Below are 23138 nucleotides of genomic sequence, written 5' to 3' on the forward strand. Positions count from 1 at the left end.
AGGGATACATATACCAACAATCTGACACATATCTTTGAGCTGTTTGGTAGAAACCAAGACTCCTGCCCAGGTGGAAGATGGTGACTACATGCTGACCACAAGCACACAGACCCCAGGCTGGTTGGAACTAGTAGGCTGATGAATAAGATAACCAAAACATCACCCCATTACCTCAGTGCTAAGCAATCAGAAGAAAGTCCACAAGCTGCAACACTCAAACCAAATGTTTCCTTTAAAAATGCTTCCCTGGAAACCACTGGAGAGTTCAGCTCTTTTGAGCATTAGCTGCCTATTCTTTAAACTTTGTGGCGGACAAATCGCAATTAGTCTTAGGTACGAACCAGACAGCACTTGGCTTCCTGCAGCAGTAAACATGTGAAGCCCAGAGGTTGTAATTTCAGAGTGACTGACTGGCTCTGTATCAAGTCTAAACACCCAGATGGAAAGGGAAAAGCAGTGTCCATCGGAGCGCAGGTGATGCTCACGGTGCCTGTTTTTTTTCCTCCTGATTTTAGGAAAGAATTTCTAGAGAAAAGCCAATAATTTATGCTTTGCTGCTGACTTCAACAGTTTTCTGCATGCCTATAAAATGTAAACGTGTATTGTAGGGACAGGCTGGGGCTTTCAGGCCATGGCAAGATGTCTGGGTGCACAAGATGAATGAGATAAGAACACTGCCTGGGAGGAGCTCACATTCTAGTGATGCAGACAAACACCCCCAAACTCACGTGGAGATATGTATGGGAGTGGAGGAATAAGCTCTTGACTGGGGGGAACAGAAGGAGGAGGTGACCTCTGAACCTTGAAGATAAGCAAGCACTTGTCAGGCAGATAGATGTTCTGAGATGGCAGAGTCTGCAGCCCAGATGCCCAGCATCTTTGGAATATATAATAATGGCCATCTTCGGGAAAGTAGAAATACACACAGAGATCTTTAAACAAGTAACCTCTTAGGATTAGTACAGTAATACTTGCTATGAAGGCAAAGCGGTTACAGATGAGAGCTGTAGAGGGATTCTAGGCAATGGAGAGTCATTATAGGTTTCCGTGCAGTTCTCTGAAGTGTGTGTGTGTGTGTGTGTGTGTGAGAGAGAGAGAGAGAGAGAGGTTTGAAGAGAGATCTATGTGGCAATGTGCAAGAAACACTTGGGCAGGGACTGGAAGGGTCTGAAAACAGAGATACCCATTAGGAACCGGAAACAGTGTAGGCAAAGGAGGTAAGTTGTGAACTTCAGAACTGACAAAGGAAAGAGAGAATAAAAATATAAATTTAGTTATTTCCCAGAGGGATCTGACCAGAGATTTATTCATTCATTGACCAAACAATCAATCATTCATTTAATATTTATTAAACACACTCTGTTTTCAAAGCACTGTTCTTTCAAGAAATAGAAAGAGGAGGATTGCTTTTGAGAGTTCAGTAGGGAAATCAGGCATTATACTCTACTAGTTGGGGTTCCCCAGAGAAACAGAATCAGTAAGATATATATTTATAGTGACTGTGTGATGGTGGTGACTTAGTTGCTAAGTTGTGACTGACTCTTTCGGTACCATGGACTGTAGCCAGCACCATGGACTGTAGCCCACCAGGCTCCCCTGTCCATGGAATTTCCCAGGCAAGAATACTGGAGTGGGTTGCCATTTCCTTCTCCAGGGTGTGTGTTTATAGTCTATTTCTTATGATGTGTATGTATATCTATCTATCCACCTAGAGATAGAGATTTATTTTAAGGAATTGGCTCACATAATTGTGGGTTCTGGCAATTCTGAAGTCTGTAAGACAGACCAGTAGCTTGGAGACCAAGAAAAGCCTGATGTTGCATCTTGAGTTAGGAGACCTCAGTTTTTTCTCTTAAGATCTTCAACTGATTAGACGAGACCCACCTATGTTATGGAGGGTGATCTGCCTTATTTGAAGTCCACTGATCTAAAGGCTCATCTTGTCTAAAAATGCTTTTGTAGCAATATCTTGACTGGTTTTGCCCTAAAATCTAGGTACCATGGCCTAGATGAGTTTACAAATAAGATTAATCATCACACACAAAAATAGCTGAGAGAAACCTGTGTGTGTGTAAGAAACTGTATTTTAGCTTAGCTTGGAAGAAAGGGATGAGGATGAATGTTTGAAATGGAAGACACAGAATGAAAATAAAGATGGAAATGAGGAAAAAGCAGGATGTGTATAGAGAATTATAGTTTCCTTTGATTAATGTGGTGTGTGAGGAAGGGAGTGATGGGACTTAAACTTGAATTTTTAATTTGAACTTCGTGTCCCATGAAGACTGAGGTGGAGGGGCTCCAGTCAAGCTTTTTGCTCAAAGGATTGTGTTTTTGGGGTCAGTATGGAGTTCAAGCTGACAGCAAGGCCTGGTCAAGCCGCCTCAGAGTCAGGTGGCTTCCACGGGGGCAACTGATGCACCTTCTTGCTGTATGACCATCCAGAATACGATTCTCTTGGAAGGTGGGTATGAACAAGTCCCAGACTATCATTTAGGGTTTCAAGGTCATCAAAGAACATGATTGCTGGAACATTGCTTACAATTGTTTCATAAAAAGATATCACCCATTTTAAACAGAGGGCATAGATGAAAAAAAGAACCTGTGGGTGAGATGTAGCTGTTCAAAAGTAATTAAGATGGGAAATCAATTCTATTGTACTGCCTGAGTTCTTTCTTTAAATTCTTGATGAACTTGTTGAAAAAAATTCCATAACACTGGTTTCACGCCTGAGAAGGACTGATACATTATTTTCCATGACTTACTCTTTTGTACTAATAATTCTTTACTTACAAAGATTTTATGGTTGCTGTTAACCTATTTGAGTTAAGGCCTTTGGTTAATTGTAACCCTCTCAGTTCAGACATTTCTTATATGGCTTAAGCCAAGTGCAGAATTTCCCTCTTTTTGTGTTTTTGATTAATTTTTTTATGTTTTTAAGGACATTGAGTTGTGGTCCATTTTCTATTATGTTGATCCTTGGATTAGCCTAAAGGAACCCAGACATTTGATTTTGCTTCTTTGGAACAAAATATCCCCAGGCTTTGGGGAAAGTATGGGTGTGTATTACTAGGGTCTTCATGGCAAGGGCTTAGTCCCTCCCATCCATCCATCCACAGAGTGTCTCTCTGTAGGGCCTTGTAAGAGAGATATTCCATCCAGCAAACTTGCTATTTTTCTTTCTTAGGATAATGAGTAGGTTATATTAAACTGGTTTCTAGGAATCTAAATCTTAGATCCCCCAGCAGCCTGCCTGGGACCATATTGCTAAGGCTTTGGACTTTGGAGCCAGGCTTTCCGGGTTAGAACCTGGCTTTGTTACCTGTCCTGCGTGCTTCTGTGAGCTACTTAACCATTTTGCCCCCGTTTCACACCTGCAGAGTAAGGATGGGAATATAGCATCATTGCTGTGAGGACTGGAGGATTTAATGATACTCAGAGTTTAAACAGTGCCTCTCATGTGACACATGCTCCGTAAGCGCTAAGTCTTGTCATCTCAGGTGAGAACTGGGTGGGTGTGCTGAGTTGTTCAGAAGAATCTTGTACCATTAACAAGTCTTGGATGACTGTTTTCGGCTGCATAAATGGAACTTTACTTCTCTGGGACAGTCACTAACCCTAAGCACAGCTGTCCATGGATAAAGCTGTAATTTTCTCTTTCCTAGGTCCTTTCTCTTTTTAGATACCTAGTTATTGTTCCACCTGGAAAGACTCATTAGAGAAGCAACATGTAGTTAGTTTTTAAATGATGGAAGAGGATGGGATTGCCCCCCGACTGGGTCAGCTGTCACCTGTACAATGATTATGAGATGAGTAGGAAGGTGCAGGAAAAATTAGGGTTTCTCTCTGGCCAGAGTGGAGACTTTTTTCTGTGTGCATAAACATCCTTACAGACATAGTGGTCTTTAAAACTGATGCAGTGACATTTACGTGTTGATAAGTAAAATCACTTTTACGTATTATTGTATTATCTCCTGACTTTTGTGGCCAGACTGATAACTTATCGGGGATATTGTTCAGCATGCATTATACAAGGTCTGTAACTCTGGTGATGCGATCAGAAAACATGTGACAATTTGTCTTCTTGTCATGCTGGTAATCTGGAAATCATATGTACCATGATAGGCAAAATGGGCAGTAATTATGTTTCATAAGGAAAATACAGGTTTTAAAACTGTCTAGTAATAGTGAAAATCTCATTGTAACTGCATCTCCTATGTCTTATACAACTAGAAAAGCAAAGAGGAGGAAATGCATCTGCAGCTCCTATCCCTAAGAACCAGAACAATCAGAAAAACAAAGAGACATTCCTATTTAATTGGTTTCTTTTTATGTACCCTCTTGGTGTTTCAGGAATCCCATTTTCTTTTTATTGGCATCTTAGCTGCTCTGTTTATGTGCCCCAAAGCTAGTGATTTTTAAAAAACTTTCTATTTCTTTTCCTCAAAGCCTTTACGTAACTGCTGATCCTCTTTCCACTGTTATCCCCGACAGATGATTTGTTAGTTTCATTTCCTCTTCTGATCAAAACTCCTTTGTCTGGATGACTCCAAATTACTCACATCTAATCTTGCTGATTCCCTGAATGACATTTCCATGAAGTTATCAGCAGGCGGTGCGCTGTATGATGAAAAACATTAAAACGTGAAGCCTGTTTTGACAGCAAGATTCTTCCCTGGGCAATGCTAAGCAGTGTCTATGTCTGACCCGTGAATCATGATGAGAATCACAGGACTTAACAGCAGTAGTAAAACCTCGTGATAAAGCACCTTGTTTTCCCACCATTTGGATAACACAGTGGGTCCAATCTGCTCCCTCGAGACCAGAGTGTAATATCATGACTGCATCTCTTTAATACGATCCACACCCGTGTGGCTCTCATTTTCCAGCAAACAAATGAGTGCCTACTCGATGTGCAGCATTCTAGTATCATGAGTGGGTCCTCCTCCTTTTCTTAATTTTATTTTTTATTGACATATTATAGTTGATTTCTGATGTGTTAGTTTCAGGTGTACAGCAAAGTGATTCAGCCACACACACACACACCACACATACACACACACATATATATACACACACACACATATATATACACACATGTATGTGTATATAGGCTTCCCTGGTGGCTCAGTGGTAAAGAATCTGCTGGCCAATGCAGGAAATGAGGGTTCAATCCCTGGGTTGGGAAGATGCCCTGGAAGAAGAAATGACAACCTGCTCCAGTATTGTTGTTGTTCTGTCACCCAGTTGTGTCCGACCCTGTGACCCCCATGAACTACAGCACACCAGGCCTCCCTGTCCCTCCCCATCTCCCAGAGTTTGCCCAAGTTCATGTCCATTGCATTGGTGATGCCATCCAACCATCTCATCCTCTGACGCCCTCTTCTCCTTTTGCCCTCAATCTTTCCCAGCATCAGGGACTTTACCAATGAGTCAGCTGTTCGCATCAGATGACCAAAATACTGGTATACTCCAGTATTCTTGCCTGAAAAATCCCACGGACAGAGGAGCCTGGCGGGCTACAGTTCATGGGGTCACAAAGAGTCGGACATGACTAAGTGTGAGCATGAGCGTGTGCGTGTGCATGTGTACGCACGTGTGCGTATATTCTTTTTCAGATTCTTTTTCCTTACAGGTTATTACAAAATGCTGTCTATAGTTCTCTGTGCTGTACAGTTGGTCCTTGTTATTTATCTATTTTATATACAGTCGTGTGTATATATATGTTAACAGGAGTGGGTTCTTCTGTTTTTGAATTTATGAAACATTTTCTTTTCACGACTCCGAGAACACCTTTGGCTCATCCTCATAGCAGTTTAAGAGGTTAAGAGCTTCAGTAATGAAGAGAAACCTGAGAACCAACTGCTCATTCCAGAACCGTGTAGGCAGCCCCTGTCTGCATCTCATCCAGTGGCCACACTGCGAGATGGGGGCATGTGGATAAATAAGATCTGGGCTTCACAGTCCATGTCTTGGTGAAAGGATGGTGGGGAGAGGAGAGGTGAACCAACGTGTACAGAGTGACATGCAAGACCCTCACAGACGTACTTCTTAAATCGTGTCAACAGCGTTGGTAGACCTGGTGCTCCCTCTGTTTTACATGGAAGAGACCGGTTCTCAGAGCAGTTGAGTATCTTCCTCAGGGTCCCAGGGCCAGTGTTAGCTGGAGCAGTAGTTTCCACCAGGGCTGTCCTCCTTCCCATCTGTGCTCTGTCTGCCCTTTGCACGGGCCACTCACAGGCAGAAGGAAAAATCAGCAGGGCAGTGATTATAGGAGTTCATGGTCGTGTGTCTTCATGGTCAAGGAAGTTATCATGCAAAGAGTTCCAAAAACCTAAAGGTGAAACTGATGATCTATCAAAAGGGAGAGCAAATGTCCTCCTTGAGATGGTGAAGTATACTGAAAAACTAGAAAAATACCTGTGCTAGATTAAAGCTCACTGCCTCAGATTGCTTTCTCTACAGCCTGCCTCTTCTAACGTGCTCTGTCTGCTATCAGCAGCTCTTCAGGTGCCAGGACACGGAGTTATATGGAAATTCCCTGTCACTGCAGCTACTTCAGTGTTTAGATTTTTAGGCAAAGATTCTTTCCTGTGGTCATTTTTACAGGCATAACTTATGGGAGAATACCAATCGTGAAATAGAAGCTGTTTTAAAATGAAAATGCATCTGATAGATGCTGTAGAATCTAGTCCTAGGATGGTGTAGCAATCTGAAACAGGCTTTGAGACAGAGAACATAAATATTCATCCATATCCAGTTCATTTGTCTTGTGCCTTCTGCTTCCATTACTCATCTGAAAAGACTGTGTGCATGTGTGTCTGTGTGTATATACGTCTGAGAGAAAGTCATTTTTCTTGAGAGTATTTTAAGTTTAATATTGCAGAAGGTGTACCAGCTGTATGAAAAAAAGGCCCCAGTTCCAGTAGACTGGAGCTGGTGTCAGTGGGCTTAAGGCTCCTACGTGAGCTCTGCCCCTTTGGACACTGAGTAGCTGATGGTTCCGGCCTCTGCCATTTGACAGTCGTTCCCATTGGGCAAATCCAAGATCCTGCTCTTGCACCATGGCTGGCCTGTTTTTATAGAGTTTTCCTGAGACATGGCTGCACTAACTGGTTGACATGCTGTTCATGGCCGCTCTCATGCTACAGTGACAACTGATTAGTTGAGACCCTGTGGTCCAGAAAGTAGAAGATGTTTACTGCCTGACCTTCAGGGAAAAGTTTTCTGGCTCTAGTCGGGAGCACCCACCCTTTATCTTTGTTTATTGGACTTAGTCCTAAAATACATTGCATTGCACTAGAGCTTTACAAAACCAGCATTGCATTAATGAAACTTAAGCAATATTTTGAAATACATTGAAGTCCTTTGGATATAGAAGACTAGGAATGGAATAGTCACAGTTTCTGGATTTTCTCTTGCCCCGAATTTGCATCCATAGGCTTCCAAATTGTATTCTCTTTCACAGACACTCTGTTGGTCTCAGTTTTTAAATCTGAAATCTTTAACAGGATGCCGTGCACAAAAAATGTGATACCTGGCAACATAGAATGGGATTAAATTTTTAGTCTGTGGTTTTAATACTCTGTGAATTTTCCTGTTTCTTTCCCTCCTGTTTCACTGGCTAGCCTTCAGATGTACATCATCCACTGGAACTCATCCTTTACATTTTAGTTTGTCAATTTCCTGAATTTAACACTCATCACCATTATCTGCAAGCTGCAAAATATAAAAATCCTGTTGTGAAAATGGTCAAGAATCTCCATAAGCTCAAGTGTTGACTTGGCACTGGAATAACAGATATTTCCTATGGTAATGTAAAAGAAAAGGAAACCACCAATTCTTTTAGATTTCTAGGTATAGATCTTTACAGAAAATCTACAGATTTGTTTTATAGGAACAGAGGAAACTTCAATGTTTCCTCTGTTCATTTTTAAATTTTCCGTATCTTTAGGCTTTGTTTTCCATATCTTTAGGCTTTATTTCCTCTGATCATTTTTAAATTTTCCATATCTTTAGGCTTTATTACAGCTTTGCATGACACACTTGTTCAAAAGACATTTTATGAAGCTGGATAATTTTTTGTCTAGTAATGTTGTGTTAGTGGCTCAGGTGTGTCCAGCCCCATGGACTGTCGCCCACCAGGCTCCTTGTCCATGTTATTCTCCAGGCAAGAATACTAGTGGTGGAGGTGGTTTGGTCACTAAGTCATGTCTGACTCTTGCGACGCATGGACTATATAGCCTGCCAGGCTCCTCTGTCCATAGGATTCTCCAGGCAAGAACATTGGAGTGGGTTACTGTTTCCTTCTCCAGGGGATCTTCTCATCCAGGGACTGAACCTGGGTCTCCTGCGTTACAGGCAGATTCTTTACCATCCGAGCCACCAGTATTAATATGACAGGAACAGCATAGAGAGGTTCTGAAGTCCGTTTTAAGATGAAAACTCATATGCCAGCAGGAAAGAAGTCAGTAACAATCTGGATAATTTAATGAAAACAACCTCACAGTTTTAATTACAGCATCACAAATGTGCAGATATAATAATTATGTTACCTTGATGTATATTTTCCAAAGGAATCCATAAAATAAATTCAAATGCAAGCAGATGGCTATCATGAGTAGTATCATTTCTCCGTAGGAACAATACAATTGCATACATTTTTATAAAAAAAAGATAAATAAAAACATCCCAAGCTACAATATAGCATTTAAGTATTTTCTGCATGTCTTGTTTAAAAGCCTTTTCCTTATTATTATTTTTTTGCCCAAAGGGTTAGAGAGATGTAAACCTATGAAGATACTAGATTAGCTTGTTTAATTCCAGTATCTCTAGCCTTCTCTAGATGGCAGTCAAGTCACAGGGTTTTTTCAGTCTGCTTCTGTTGAGAGCCTACAGGAAGAACACAGCAGATTTCTTTTGTTGTTTGTCACAGTCCTCAAACGATGGTGATGAGACTATTAAAGTCGGGCAACTGACATAATTGACATGAGAGGATGAATATAGCAAAGGATGCCTGTCTTAAGGCTGCACACGGAAACCAGAAAGCAAGGGACATAAAACAAGAAGGGAAGAGACTCAAGGGAAATGGGCCTGGACTAACTCGTATCCAGTTATTACGTGTGTGTGTGTGTGTGTGTGTGTGCGCATGAGTGCGCACATGCATGTGTGTACAGCATCCTCTTTGAAGATCTCAGATTTAAAAACAGGCCAGTTGAGCTTCCGTGGAAGAGAATGCACATTTGGAAGCCTATGGATGCAAATCTGGGGCAAGAGAAATATCAGAAAGCGTGACTCCTAGGCTGCAACATCCAAAGGACTGACTTACTGTAAAATTTGATTACAGCAAAGTGTCACTGATGCACTGGTTTTGGAAAGCTCTCGTGAAAGACAGCGTATTTTCAGATTGAGGCTGGGTGACCTTGGATGATGTCCGTACCTGGCACTCCTTAATAGTGAGAAGAGTCAGTGGTCTAGGACGAGAATACTTACTCGCTCATTTTAAATGGCTGATTGCGAATCCTGAGGAAAAGTGTTTGTGTAACATGTATTCAACATGCAACAGATATTTTTGACTGCTTACTGTGCACCAAGCCCTCTGTTCAGAGACCGGGATTTAGATGGGTGTTGGTCCCTACCCCAGTGGCTCCATGAATGGATACTCTGCTAGGACAGATACAACTGGATGACGTGGGACCCCTGTCTCATGCTTCTAGCATAGGATTGAGAAGAGCTGATAAGATATGGTTAGATTTTCCATGAAGGTCTTTGTCCAGCGCTGGGATTTAATAAAATAGCAATGAAAACATCAACAAACCCACATTCATTTATTGTATATCTAAATAGACTGTGTTTTAAATAACTTCATCTATATGTATTACATGAATCTGGCAAGGCGGGTATTAGTACCTTTATCCAGGGATCGAACTCAGATCTCCTGCATTGCAGGTGGATTCTTTACCAACTGTCAGTCTTTACCCTGGGAAGCCTTCCAGATGATGAAGCTCAGAGAAGGAAGATGTCCTTCCTAGGGGCACACCGCAAAGCACACAGATTCCAGCCAGGGTCCTTGGGTCTCCAGCAGGAGCGCTCTTCTACCACACCCAGCTGCCCGCACTGGGGGCTTCCCTGTGTGTGTGGTGTGTGCACTTCTTCCACCTGAGACGGATCCACCCATACAGAAGTGTTGGGGACAGCACGCACGGCCTTTCCTGGATCAGTCTGTGTTGGGACGACTCAAGGGAACTCAGTGCTGATGCTCCAGGGCTTACTGTCTGCTGACATGTTGTCAGGATCCGGAAGGGAGGTGTTTTGGCATCAAGAATATTTTTCATATCCCCTAACAGGTGCTGTGGTGACTCCTACTCCTCTGGTCCTGATGCAACTTGAAATGTGGCTCAAAGGAAAGAAGAAACACCGCCTTTGGCACTTGGTGTCTGAAAGTGAGTGTCTAAATATAGGGACAGTAGCCGGGGAGGTGGACAGGCTCTTGTGGTTTCTGTGACCATAAAGACAGGATAAGTCTGCTCTGCAGCAGCCCTGTTGTAAGACTCAGTGTGAGCAAAGATGTTGTTCAGTCGCTCAGTCATGTCCGACTCTTTGTGACCCAATGGACTGCAGTGTGCCAGGCTTCCCTGTCTTTCACCATCTCCTGGAGCCTGCTCAAATTCATGTCCATTGAGTCAGTGATGCCATCCAACCACCTCATCCTCTGACTTCCCCTTTTCCTCCTGCCTTCAATCTCTCCCAGCATCAGGGTCTTTTCCAGTGAGTCAGTTTTTTGCATCAGATGGCCAAAGTATTGGAGCTTGAGCTTCAGCATCCGTCCTTCCAGTGAACATTCAGGGTTGATTTCCTTTAGGACTGACTGGTGAGTAAAGTGGTGGGTGTGTTAGTATCCCAGGACTACTGTAACAAAGTACCACAAACTGGGTAGTTTAAACAGCAGAAATGTATTGTCTCCAAGTTCTGGAAGTTAGAAGTCCAAAATCAAAATGCTGGAGGGACCACACTCCACTGAACGGGGCAGGAGGTCCTTCCCTGCCCCTTTCTGGCTCTGGAGAAACTGGGCCAGTGTTCTGCCAGTAGCCCTGTGCTCCTGTCTTGCAGCTGCCTCAGTGCAGCCCTGGCCTCAGCCTCAGGTAGCTCCCTTCCTGTGTCTCTGTCTTCTTGTGAAGACACCTGTTATACTGGGTTAGGGGGCACCCTAGTCCAGTATGACCACAATTTACAATCCAGTATAATCCAGCTCAGTAGAATCATACTTGTGATCTCCCAGTTTCCAAACAAGGTCATATTCTGAGGTACTGGGAGCTTAAAGATTCTAGCATGACATTTTTTAGTGAAAGATGTTTTTCTCCCATAACTATATGTAAAGCAAAGAACAGATTCTAGCACTAACTCTGTCACTAACTAGCCATGTATCTAGCATTTCCATCTCCCTGGACATTGGTTTGCTCATCTATAAAGTGTGGGAGCTGGAAAAGTTGACTTGTAAGGTCTTATTCTATTAGCCTGAGAATCAAGGGGCTGGGGCGTGGCCTCTGGGCATGCACCTCTGGCGCCTGGACATTGCTGTCAGGACAGGGTATGTGGCTCAACCAGGCTGGACACCATGCAGCTCTCTTCCTGATCCGACCCTGGTCTCCTTCTTCAGTCAGTTGATAGGCTTTGAGGATCCTCAGGATCTGAGATTTCATTTATTTTACCTCTGTGCTGTCTGTAGTGATACAACAAAGAAAATGGTATGAGGGAGGAGGGAGAGATTTATAAACCAGAAACCAGAGAACTAAAGGAAAAAACAGAGACAGTGATCACAGCTCCAATAGGTTAACCATGATAGGCTCCAAGTCTATTGCTGGTGGAAGGGGACAAGCAAAATTATTGCCTCAGTTCTAAGTGCAGATTGTATTGGACCAGTCTTTTCCAGCAGATTATTTCGTTACATTGAAGTGGATGTGTTTATGAGCAGGTTCAGAGCGAATTAATTCACAGAGAAAGTTGCTGGTGGCCTGAGTTGCAGATCATTTCCTTTAGAATTGCTTCATTCAGTGCATCCAGCTGCCCAAGTGACCATGCCTTCACTCCTCTACCTGTGAAGGTCACTCAGATGGGATGCAGGGACCTCTCTTCCCTCTCTAAGTAACTGCAGTGCTGTGCTTGTGAGCTCAGGAGTGATCAACAGTGTCATTCAACATACAGATGGCCAATAGGCACATAACAAGATGCTCAACATCACTATTAGAGAAATGCAAATCAAAACCACAATGAGATGTTATGTGCCTATTGGCCATCTGTATGTTGAATGACACTTTAGAAAGATGGTAACAATAACCCTGTGTACGAGACAGCAAAAGAGACACTGATGTATAGATCAGTCTTATGGACTCTGTGGGAGAGGGAGAGGGTGGGGAGATTTGGGAGAATAGCATTGAAACATGTATAATATCATGTATGAAACGAGTCGCCAGTCCAGGTTCGATGCACGGTACTGGATGCTTGGGGCTGGTGCACTGGGACGACCCAGAGGGAGGGTAGGGGAGGGAGGAGGGAGGTGGGTTCAGGATGGGGAATGCGGGTATACCTGTGGCGGATTCATTTCGATATTTGGCGAATACAAATAGCAAGTGCTTGAGATGGTATGGAAAAAGGGAACTGTACACTGTTCATAGGAATGTAAATTGGTGCAGCCACTATGAAGAACAGTATGGAGATTTTTAAAAAGCTAAAAATAAAGTAGCCATATGATGCAGCAATCCCACTCCTGGGCATATATCTGGAGAAAACTCTAATTCAAAATGATACATGCATTCCACCCTTCATAACAGCACTATTCACAGTAGCCCAGACATTAAAGCAACCTAAATGTCCATCGACAGATGAATGGATAAAGAAGATGTGATATTGATACGTATATACAACAGAATACTAGTCAGCCATAAAAAAGAAAGGAATAATGCCATTTGCAGCAAAATGAATAGACCTAGAGATTATGATACTATTTTAAGTGAAGCAAGTCAGACAGAGAAAGACAACTATCACACAATATCACTCATATGTAGACTCTAAAAAAATGATACAAAGGCACTTATTTATAAAACAGAAATAGACTCACAGACTTAGAAAATAAACTTATCTATTATGGGTTTAATAGATACAAACTATATAAAATAAGTAAGCAGCAAGGATTTACTATAGAGCAAAGGGAACTATACTCAATATCCTATAATAACCTATAATAGAAAATAATGTGAAAAAAGTATATAATTGAATCACTTTGCTGTACACCTAAAACTAATACAATATTGTAATTGACTATACCCTGAATACAAATATGATTTCACAAACAAATTTTAAAGAACATTTTATAATAACAACTATCCATCCTCTTTTTCAGAAGTAGCATTATTGGGTTATATTTTGTGTACATTAAAATTCACCCATTTAAAATGTGTATTCCAATGGTTTTCAGTGCTTTCACAATATGGCGTATTAATGTTCACAGTATATGTGACCCACATCACACTGGATAACTCTCATACTGGATAGCTATAACAGTCTGATTTTAGAACATTTTATTAACTCTTAAACTAGCGGTCACTCCCAGTTTCTGCTAACACTTCCACTCCCTGCCTTTGACGATCACTAGTCTACTTTCTGTCTTTACAAATTTCATATGCTGATAATTGCATGAAAATGAACTCATACAATATGTGATCTTTATGACTGGCTTTTTTCATTCAACAGAATAATTTAAAGGTTTATCATGTTTTAGCAGGTACCAGTGATTTAGAACAGGCAGAGGAACCAGAGATCAAATCGCCAACACAGTTGTATCATCAAAAAAACAAGAGAGTTCCAGAAAAACATCGATTTCTGCTTTACTGACTATGCCAAAGCCTTTGACTGTGTGGATCACAATAAACTGTGGAAAATTCTGAAAGACATAGGAATACCAGGCCACTTGACCTGCTTCTTGAGAAACCTATATGCAGGTCAGGAAGCAAGAGTTAGAACTGGATATGGAACAACAGATTGGTTCTAAATCTGGAAAGGACTATATCAAAGCTGTATATTGTCACCCTGCTTATTTAACTTATCTGCAGAGTACATCATGAGAAATGCTGAGCTGGATGAAACACAAGCTGGAATCAAGATTGTCGGGAGAAATATCAATAACCTCAGATATGGAAGAAAGTGAAGAAGTACTAAAGAGCCTCTTGATGAAAGTGAAAGAGGAGAGTGAAAAAGTTGGCTTAAAACTCAACATTCAGAAAACTAAGATCATGGCATCTGGTCTCATCACTTCATGTCAAATAGATGGGGCAACAGTGGAAACAGTGACAGATTTTATTTTTGGGGCTCCAAAATCACTGCAGATGGTGATTGCAGCCATGAAATTAAAAGACACTTGCTCCTTGGAATAAAAGTTATGACCAATCTGCTATTGCTACTGCTAAGTCACTTCAGTCATGTCCGACTCTGTGCGATCCCATAGACGGCAGCCCACCAGGCTCCCTCGTCCCTGGGATTCTCCAGGCAAGAACACTGGAGTGGGTTGCCATTTCCTTCTCCAATGCAGGAAAGTGAAAAGTAAAAGTGAAGTCGCTCAGTCGTGTCTGACTCTTAGCGACCCCATGGACTGCAGCCTACCAGGCTCCTCCATCCATGGGATTTTCCAGGCAAGAGTACTGGAGTGGGGTGCCATTGCCTTCTCCGATGACCAATCTAGACAGCATATTAAAAAGAAGAGACATTACTTTGCCAACAAGGGTCCGTCTAGTCAAAGCTATGGTTTTTCCAGTGGTCATGTATGGATGTGAGTGTTGGACTTTAAAGAAAGCTGAGCACTGAATAACTGATGCTTTTGGACTGTGGTGTTGGAGAAGACTGTTGAGAGTCCCTTGGACTGCAAGGAGATCCAACCAGTCCATCCTAAAGGAAATCAGTCCTGAATATTCATTGAAAGGACTGATGCTGAAGCTGAAACTCCATACTTTGGCCACCTGATGTGAAGAACTGACTCATTTGAAAAGACCTGGATGCTGGGAAAGATTGAAGGCAGGAGAAGGGGACGACAGAGGGTGAGATGGTTGGATGGCATCACCGACCAAATGGATGTGAGTCTGAGTGAACTCCAGGAGTTGGTGATGGGCAGGGAGGTCTGGCGTGCTGCTGTCCATGGGGTCACAAAGAGTTCCGATACGACTGAGGGACTGAACTGAGCTGAATGATTTAGCTTCTTTTTGTTGCTGAATAATATTGCATGGCCTGGATCCATCACAGTTTATTCTTTAACTCTCAAACTAGCGGTCACTCCCAGTTTCTGCCAACACTTTCACTCCCTGCCTTTGACTATCACTAATCTACTTTCTGCTTTACAAATTTCACATGCTGATAATTGCATGAAAATGAACTCATACAACATGTGATCTTTATGACTGGCTTTTTTCATTCAACAGAATAATTGACCTTCACCAGTAGAGGAACACATGGGTTGTTTTCACTTTTTAGTTTCTATGAACAGTGCTGTTGTGAACATTAGAAATGATTTTTTATGTGGATTTGTGTTTTCTTTTCTCTTGGGTTTACATGCAGGAGTGGAATTCTGAGTCCTGTGGAAGCTATATGTTTAACAGATGGAGAAATGGTCAAATTTTCCAAAGTGGCTGCACCATTTAAAACATCTGCCAGCAATATATGAGGGCTCCAATTTCTCCTAATCTTTGCATATGCTTGTTATATTTTTTTTCGTCCTTTTAATGATAGCCATTCTAGTGGATGTGAGATGGCATCTCACTATGCTATTCTTTGGTATTTCCCTAATCATTACTGAGGTTGGGCACGTTTTTCTTCTGCTTATTGATCATCTGGAAGAAGGTCTATTTAGATTCTTTACCCATTTTTAAATTGGGTTGTCTTTTTGTTATTGACTTGTAAGTTTTCTTTGTTTTATTCCAAACACAAATTCCTTATCAGACCTGTTTAACAAATGTTTTCTCCCATTTTGTGAGTTCTTATTTCACTTTCTTGATGGTATTGTTTGCAGCACAAAAGATTTTAATTTTCGCGAAGTCTGATTTCTCTTTTTCTCTTGTCCCTGCGCTTTGCTCAAGGAACCGTTGTCTAAGTCAGGGTCACAAAGATTTGCTCTTATGTTCTCTTCTAAGAGTTTTACACATTTGGCTCTAACACTTCTACCTGCGGTCCATGCTGAGTTAGTTTTGTCTGGCGAGAGGCAGGGCTCCATTTTCATCATTCACGTGCGGATGTCCAGTTATCCCACTACATTTTGTTGCAAAGGCTGCTCTTTTCCCATTGAGTGGTTTCAGCATACTTGTCAAAATTCAACAGACACAACTGCTTTTTACATTTTATGGTACCTTGAAATTTTTTCATATTTAAACTGTTTCAGTAATTATGCATGCATATATTTGCATTATGGTTTTTAATTTAATAACATACATATTTTCCAGATTTCTACAGAGAATTTCAACGTTTATACGCCATCATTTTGAGGTATGGTATTTTACCAAACTGTTTCACTGTATTTTGACACATCCATTGCCACATTAACTTGGGGGAAAAAATGAATGAAATTTTGATTGAGTTTGGAATAAAAATTTTGAGTATCAGCATCTTTTGACTTAGACATGCAGGGAATAATAATATTTTCTGTAATCAAGGGAACTGCAGAAATGGAGGAATTTCTAAAAAACCTCACCAGAGAAAGAATGAGATGTAGAAACTTGCCAAATCCAGCAAGCGTGAAGCAAACATTCAACAATACCCATGAAGACTCTTCTCACTCTCTCCTCCATGTCTTCTCAAAATACTAGGAAGATGCTGATGCCAAAGTTAGCAGACTAAGGTAAGAATTGGTGAGAAACCCATTTTGATTGTTACATAGAATTAGAAAATCCAGTTTAAAATAGAATCATGATTGGAGTTTTTGTTGTGAGGATGGTACTTAAGGTAGATCCAAGAGTCATGAGAATTCCTAAGTTTTTATTCCAGGTAAGTGAGAGGAGAAGAAATTATGCAAGTTCACTTTAACCAGATTGTGTCTTATAAAGTTAACATTTCCTTTTGTTTCAACGGGTAGGAGGGGAAATTATAGAAAAGTAATAGGATCTAAACTTAAGTAAAATTATTAGGCTTTTTTTTTCTTTTCTTTTTTCTATTTTTAGGAGTTTCTCTTTGTGTCGGGCAAATTACCTAGACAAATCTTTAGCAAAAATAAAATGAGAACTAATCGATTAGGCAGTGAAGGATCTATAGGTTATTCAGGAAAGAACTTCTGTAAGTCATTTGGGAATAAAACCATTTTACAGTGGCTATGAACTAATAAGGTGAGGAGGCATCGAGGGTAAGATGAGCCGAGAACAAGTGTGAGCAGAACATACAAGAAGGTGCATGGAGGACTGGCAGGAAAGTAGGCAGGATGGAAAGTCAAGAAAATGAAATAAACCTAAACATCATTTGCATTGTTTGCATTGAAAATGCTAAGTTCTGATTTTTTTTTTTTTAATGTTTCTCTTTTGGCAAGTTAAAAAAAATTTTTTTTTAAACTAAGAAGTTGTTGAAAGAGAGCTTCACTGGTAAGCAATACAGAAATCGTACAGGAACCCACACCTTTTGTTTTAGAATTATGTTTCTGTTTATAATTTTACAGACTGTCCATAAGTTTTGAGTGGTATGTGACATTCTTAAGTCTCTTTGAAGGTGTGTTAACTTTATCTCTTGCTCTAAAGCAAGTTATCCCTGACTTCTGTGATTTTAGAACCACTATATCACGTCATCCATGATGTTGTGGGTCAGGAACTCTGGAAGGGCTGGCTGGATGATTCGTCTCTGCTTAGTTTGGCAGCAGCTGGGCCTGCAGGATCCACTCAAATCTGATTTCTCCGTTCGCATCAGGTGCCTGGTGCTGCCTGGCCTCTCTCTCTCTCCAGCATCGCATCCTCTGGGTCTTCTGTGTGCGGTGGGAGCCTCTCATGGACCATATTCTCAGGGCTCCAGCACCCCGGTGCTTGCGTTGCTTGTCCAGGCCGAGCCTGGAGCTCATCCCCAGCGTCCTGCTGGTAAAAGCAGCCATGGTCCAGTTTAGATCCGTGGGGAGGGGAGAGAAAACCCACTTCCCCATGGAAGGAGGATCAAAGGCTTTACAGCTTTCTTCAGTCCTCCATGACCAGCTTATTTTATTTTACTTTTTTTTTTTTTTTTAGCAGTTTTAGCTTCTGGGGTCTTCTGAGAATCCAGTGAAGGTTAGAGAAAACATAATCTCTCTGCATTTTACATGTACTTTTGTTATAATCACTTACCCTGAAGACGTGAGAATCTCAAGTAAGGCTGCTTGATGAAGGGAATTAGAGACAGTGTGGTAATCATTCCCTCGACGTCAGACCCCCTGGGCTGCTCACTAAACCCAGTCTCCTTGGCCCTCTTCCTGCCTCCTTGAGCACGCTTGATGCCCCTCCCCCATCCTTAACCTTCTCCTCTGCTTGCTGGAGGTCTGCCTTTGGAAGGATCTTGGTTGTAGTTTGGCGGTTATAATTTCACAAGGTTCATTTCTCTCAGGGTAGCAATAAACCTGTGAAGTATGACTGGGTCAACATTTCTCCAAATGAGTTCTTCTGTCCATAATTTATAGCCAGCACCGGACATTCTGTGACTAGAAAGACAGGAAGGAAATCATCTCCTGGGATGGTATTTTAATAGCCAGATGTCATTGCCATTAGCGAACTTTTAGGCTGGACACATGGATAACCTTGACAACAGACTTCCCACTCTGGTCCAAGCTGTCCACCTGGATTTTGGTTTTTACCCGCCGAAGTCAATACAAAGATTGTTTCTCAGTTTCATTCTGTAAACTTACAGTGACTGCAACCCGCAGGAACTGAAATGAGGCATCCCTCGCTTGGGAATTTTTTTCAGAAACAATTAACAGGCTTCTTTGGAGTTGTCTTTGTATAAGGAAGCTCTGCAGCCTGCTCACAAGCTTGTAATGTAATCTCAAGACACAGCTGTTGTTTCAGAGAGTTCATTCATGTCAGCAACAATTAAAAAGTTCTTTGTTTTCCAAACATGCTTCCCAGCCTGCCTTGAAGAGCTTGGCAGACAATGACTCCTGCAGCTTGTGGAGAGAAATCTTCCTTGGGGAGAAATCTTCCTTGGGTGTGGCAGAATGGGTGTGCCCCATTCCTGTCAGTCTGGTTCCATGATGTACTACAGGTACACCTGTGCGTTTTGACAGCGAGGTTTTAAATTTAGGAAATCCACAGTCATCACTTTGACACTTTGAGGAGTGGCTGCTTGTCACAATGAGTTAAAACATGCTTATGAGATGGGGTGAAGCTCAAGCCACTCTCTTGCAATCACTGTTACCCTGTTTCTTTATTTTTTCATTTTGCATATCAAGGTGATGTTTCCCTGGGACATGAGCCTAATAGCCTGTAGGTCTCTCCCTTGAGTGAGGTGTGTCATACAGCTCACAGGCTCCCTGTGAAGGCTTCGTGCTTTGAGATTGGGAGCCCCTGGACCAGGGAGAACTGAAGGAGGGACATATGACACGATTTCAAAGCCTAGAAGCAGGTTCTTCGCCTGTCAGTGCGGTGAGCCTCTGTCAGGAGCGAAGCAAGGAACAGAGAACGTGTGCAGAGCAGTTTTGTGTCCATCTGACCCTTCACCCCGTGGACGGGGCTTCCTTCACAGCAGGCGGGTGCCAGCTGTGCATCTTTACAGACATTAGTGCCGTTAGTGTGTGCATCTCTCAGGTTGTGCACATATGCTTTTTGTCATTTTAATTGTGTGTGTGTGTGTGTGGTAGTTAGAGAGCTCATCAAACAACACACCTCTTCTGTTGTGGTTTCGTTTCTAGACCCCTCTTTCTGCTGTGAAGGAGGGAAACAGGTGGAGCTGGGGTAGGTGAGGGGAGCTCATTTATGATAAGCTGAAAGCCACCTTGTTGCACAGCCAGGGGGGTGTTTTCCTCTCACTTTTTACGTAATCAGAATGAGCTGCTGGCATCGCGAATGAAATATTGTGTTAGCTACTTAAGAACCAGCTTTATATTCTTGCAAATGCCAATAAAATGAAACAAAACAACCCTGACCCCATCGTCTGAGACACGCAAAAAGTAAAGCTGGACAAAGTATTTCCAACTCAAGTTTCACAAGTCGACAGATTCTATAAAGTCTAATGACATCAATGTAAGAGTGTCAGGCATACAGATAGATATTGATAAGTGAGATTTTGACTGTCTTGCACACCTATTGGCACACACCCATCCTGGCTCTCTTGTAGCCACATGGTTTCCATGGTTCAAACTCCCCTTGTCTGGAAAGACGCCCCAGGCCAGGGACACTCCTGTCTCATAAAGTCAGAGCCTCCCAGGGAAGACCTCCAGAGCAACACAGGGCTGCCATCCTTGGTCTGCATCGCATAATACAGCTTTCTTATTCTGCCTTTGTGAAAGTCAAGACCCACAGTATCTCGGTGGTAGACGTGGACTTAGTCTCAAGTCACTTGTGAAATAAATCTTGCTTCATACAAAAGGAGGAGGATGCAACAGAAGCAGAGAGATTGAGGGATTGCCCAGGGCACACTCTGCTAGTGACAAAGCTGGGATCTGAACCCAGGCCTTTGGACTAAGTTGACCTCAAATATTAAATCAGAAAACTTGATATGAGTGTTCCAGTTGCTATAGATGGAAGGCTTGTGTTTCCTAATTTTCTGCATTGAAACCTAACTCACAATGTGATGCTTTTAGGAGGCAGGGTCTTGGGGTGGTGATGTGGTCAGAGGGTGGAGGCCTCATAGCTGGAATTAGTGCCCTTATAACAGAGACCCTGCCTGATTTCCCAGGTGGAACAGAGGAAAGAATCCGCCTGCCAAGGCAGGAGACAAAGGAGACCCTGGTTTGATCCCTGAGTCAGGAAGTTTCCCTAGAGAAGGAAATGGAAACTGACTCCAGTATTCTTGCCTGGAAAATTCCATGGATAGAGAAGCCTGGTGGGCTACAGTCCATGGGCTTGCAAAGAGTTGGACGTGACCGAGCACACACACACCCACTCCAGTGCCTTGCCCCTTCCACCCTGTGAGGACTCAGAGAGAAGATGCCATTTACGGATCAGGACCTGGGTCCTCACCAGACGCTGAATCTGTCTGTGCCTTGTTCTTGGATGTCCAGCCTCCGAAACAGTGAGAAGTACACGTCTGTTGAAGCTGCCTCATCTGTGATAGATTTGTTATGACAGCCTGAGCAGGCTAGGCCTTAGGTCTTTTTGTTTTTATAGTTTTATTGAGATATACTTCATACACCATAAAATATACTCATTTAAAGTGTATAGTTGTGTGTTTTCTCACATATTCAGAGAGCAATCACCGCTGCCTTTTAGGTCATTTTAATACTACACAAAGGGACTCTGTGCCCATTAGCAGTTGGTTCTCAAATCACCCTAGCTGGCCCACGCCCAGCCCTAAGCAATGGCTAACACTCTCTGCATCTTTATGGATTTGCCTGTTGTGGGCAAGGGGAATCAATACAGTATGTGGTCTTTTGTGACTGGCTTCTTTCACTTGGGATAATGTTTCAAGGTTTGTCCATGTGTGGCGGGTGTCCATACTTCATACTTTTAAAATTGCTGAATAACATTCCATTGGCTGGCCAGCCCACATCTGTTTATCCATTCATCAGTGGATGGCATATAGGGGTACTCAGTTTTTGGCTGTTAGGAACAATACTGTTGTGAACATCGTGGGCAAGCTTCATGCACACATGTATTTGTATTTCTCATGGGTGTGTACCTAGGAATGGAGTTCTTGGGTCATATGGTAACTCTAGTCAAGGTCCGTCTAGTAAAGGCTATGGTTTTTCCTGTGGTCTTGTGTGGATGTGAGAGTTGGACTGTGAAGAAGGCTGAGTGCCGAAGAATTGATGCTTTTGAACTGTGGTGTTGGAGAAGACTCTTGAGCGTCCCTTGCACTGCAAGGAGTCCAACCAGTCCATTCTGAAGGTGATCAGCCCTGGGATTTCTTTGGAAGCAATGATGCTAAAGCTGAAACTGAAGTACTTTGGCCACCTCATGTGAAGAGTTGACTCATTGGAAAAGACTCTGATGCCGGGAGGGTTTGGGGGCAGGAGGAGAAGGGGACGACAGACGATGAGATGGCTGGATGGCATCACTGACTCGATGGACATGAGTCTGAGTGAACTCCGGGAGTTGGTGATGGCCAGGGAGGCCTGGCGTGCTGCGATTCATGGGGTTGCAAAGAGTCGGACACGACTGAGTGACTGATCTGATCTGATCTGATCTGATGGTAACTGTATTTTAATTTTTTTAGAAACTGACAGTCTTCCATTGTTATTTGTTTATTTTTTATGAGTTTTTTTTTTGCTTTTTAATTGAGGTATAGTTGATTTGTAGTGTTGTGTTAGTTTCAGGTGTAGAGCATTATACATACATATTTATCTATTTTTTCAGATTCTTCCCTTTTATAGGTTATTATAAAATATTGAGTGTGCTATACAGTAAGTCCTTGATGTTTATCTACTTTATATATGGTAGTGTGTATGTTAATCCCAGGCTCCTAAAAGTTATCCCACTACATCTGACATGAGTTTGTTTTTACAACAAAGTGAAAATGTTATGTTAATAGTGACCATGAGCCAAGGAAACTTTAGTGAATTACAAATATATGCATAACTACATAAGCACAAGTCTGTATACAATAATACACAGTTCAATTATGGAAAGGAGCAAGACATTTCTCATAGCTAAAAATGAGACTATATAAAGCAAAAACCTTGCTTTCCACATCTCAGATTACTTGCACAGGCTGTATTTAAACCAGCTTACAGACAACAGGCTTCTGATTCACAGTTAGACAGATGTGGCCAAGTTAATGTTGTCAGAGAGCTCTTGTACTTGGCATTTCTGGACATAGACAATGGCAACAGCTTTGTTATAAGGATGTTAGAGTATTTTGAAATACGAAAATGAAAGTCAGCAAGAGAGAAGACTGCCAATGCAGGACAGGGCTGGTTTTTACACTGAGGGTCTCTAAGCAGCCCGATTGGACTTGGCATCAGGGTCCCGGGGATGCAGACAGTGGTGTCGTCTGGAGCAGCCCTCGCTGAC

At 42.2% G+C, this 23138-nt stretch overlaps 1 long non-coding RNA gene across 1 annotated transcript; it reads left to right on the forward strand.

Moving 5' to 3' along the window:
* Positions 1 to 10262: 10262 nt before the first annotated feature.
* LOC101904351 (uncharacterized) lies at positions 10263 to 16915 on the forward strand. Its single transcript, XR_001500764.3, has 3 exons — positions 10263 to 10439; positions 16473 to 16515; positions 16683 to 16915. It is a non-coding gene; the product is annotated as an uncharacterized lncRNA (long non-coding RNA).
* The last annotated feature ends 6223 nt before the right edge of the window (positions 16916 to 23138 follow it).

Source organism: Bos taurus, chromosome 8, assembly GCF_002263795.3.
Source record: "Bos taurus isolate L1 Dominette 01449 registration number 42190680 breed Hereford chromosome 8, ARS-UCD2.0, whole genome shotgun sequence".
NCBI lineage: Eukaryota > Metazoa > Chordata > Mammalia > Artiodactyla > Bovidae > Bos > Bos taurus.